Consider the following 2391-nt stretch of genomic DNA (forward strand, 5'->3'; position numbering starts at 1 on the left):
TGTGTGTGTGTGTGTTTGTATTAGGCTATGTGTTTGTCTTATATGTATGCATGTGTCCATGTATTTTCTTTGAATGTGACAATGTAGGCCTTCATGTGTGCTTGAATAGAGACCAATGTGTACCATATGTGGATCTGCAAATCAGTGTTAAGATTTTTGAGATGGTGGTATCAGAAAAGTGCTTACATTTTCGCAGTCACTGATGAGAAATGTGCAGCCTATAGCGTCATGGTCAGGAAATACTTCCTGTTTTACCACACACCAACCGTCCTCTGTGTCAGCTGACAGGATTTACGGTGCGGCGTGGAAACATTCTCAGCACCTCGTAAGTTTTGGGGAGGGGAAGGAGAGGTGAGAGCTCAATGTTGGGGAGGTTAGGAGGGAGGTGAGACTCCCAAAACAGCTCCTGACAAAAGGCATATATTCCCCAGTGCTGCTGTCCACACTCCCTGTAACATGACTCCCAGTGCAATCAAAAGGAATAAAAATACATTATTTATTATAACAGAAATGTTTGCCGGTGTGACCAAAGCACATAGCTGCCCCTGTGTGCTAAGGATTTATTGAATAGCGGCAAAATTAGGAATCATCACTCATGCACTGACGTCCACATGCTGGTAGGGTTTGAGATTGGAAGCCGTACAGAACCCCACTAGAGAAACAGCAGGAGTAGGCAGCCTGTATGGTCATAACTAGTGCACAGTGTTCAAAGCTGCTGCAAGAGTGTGTGCTCTGGATCCTGATAACAACTACGATATTGATATGTGTGATTCATGGTAACACATATTCAGCACTGATCATGGGTTTACTACTCAAAAGCATGAAAGACAATCTGTCCAAAATAGGAGATCAATGTAAAGCAGGATATAGGCCTATAGCTGAGATGCTCACTTCACCCAAATACAGGTTTTCTTTTTTTTTGGGGGGGGGGGGGGGGGGGGGGTTGGACAGGACAGGAAGCGAAGGGGGAGAGAGATGGGGAAGGGTCAGCAAAGGACTGGGAATCGAACCCGGGTCAGCCGCATGGTAGACAAGTGCCCTACCGGTTGGCCACGGCAGGGCCCAAATACAGCTTTTCTATCTGGTCGGTTGACTTCACGAGAATTGGGAAACATGCTGCTCATCGCATTGGCTGCTGAAGCTTGTATTCCACTATAATGAAGATTCACTGGAGATTGAGGCTCTTGTAAATTGGGAGAAAATGGGAAGGAATGAGATTGAAATAAATCCGGGAAGCCGTGGCTGTGCACTACCGTCCTGTGGCCCAGCGCCATCTCGCTGGCTCGTTGTTGGACGGAGGTGACATTCTCACTGGGCTTTGGAGCAGCTCAGACAGGCTCAGGGGCTCTTCTCCTCCTCTGAGCCTTCATGGGAACACAGAGGTAATCAGGGATGACATGAGCGGCACCGCGCCGGTGGAACGCCCCGTCACGACAGAGCAATGGACCACAGTGTTGCAATAAAGTTTTCAGGCAATTAGGCCTTCGTGCAGCGTCGTGCAGATACATATGGGCAATCTGTCTGCCTACTGTATGTGAGAGATGACCGCCATGATGGTGAAATTAAACTATTTTAACTGTTAACAGAGTGCATGGCCAGGGTGATTTTTATCCCACTCAGGCCTAATTAGCGAGGGAAGCCTGGAAGATTAGGCAGGGGAGGGCAAGGGAGAGTGTTGATTCGTTCAAATGCATCAACTAATAGCACATCTGGAACTCCTTTGGATATCCTTACACTTCTCAGTGAGAGAGAAAGAAGGGGATGGTAGAATAGAGGGACGGAAACAGAGCAGGGAAATAGAAAGGCAATCATAGTAGACTGATGTCAAGACTGACTTTCATTTTAGAGTGTGAGAATAAAAAGGAAAGAATGATGAATAGTGTTAAAGAAAAAGAATGTGAGAAAAAGACTGAAGTGTTAAATCAGATGCACTTTATGATTTCCAACCAAACAAAGATGCTCAGATTTGAAGTGTTCTTTCAGTTATTTTCAGGAGGACATGCTCTATGCTGAAATCTCTGGACAGCTTTACACAGGAAAAAATGACATCAGTGATACATCATGATAACTTACATATAGTTAATTTATTCTGCTATACACTGCAATGGCAACAGCATGGTTTAACTTGAAATCACAAGTTTACCAGCTGCCTCAGAATTCCAAGTTAATTTAAATCTTTATTGTAAGTTGTGTGGAGTTGGTGTGTTGTTTTACTGTATAAACATAGCTGCAATTCAGAGCTTCACACAACTTACAATAAGGATACATGAACTTCTCAGGCAGCTGGTATTTTTACAGTGTACATTTTCACATTTCCTGTGTAAAAAGCAAGAAGGAAAATGACAGTTCTTTCTGGAGTAATTAATGCAATTGAATGCATATTTCTATACT

Source organism: Engraulis encrasicolus, chromosome 16 (genome assembly GCF_034702125.1).
Source record: "Engraulis encrasicolus isolate BLACKSEA-1 chromosome 16, IST_EnEncr_1.0, whole genome shotgun sequence".
Classification (NCBI taxonomy): Eukaryota; Metazoa; Chordata; class Actinopteri; order Clupeiformes; family Engraulidae; genus Engraulis; species Engraulis encrasicolus.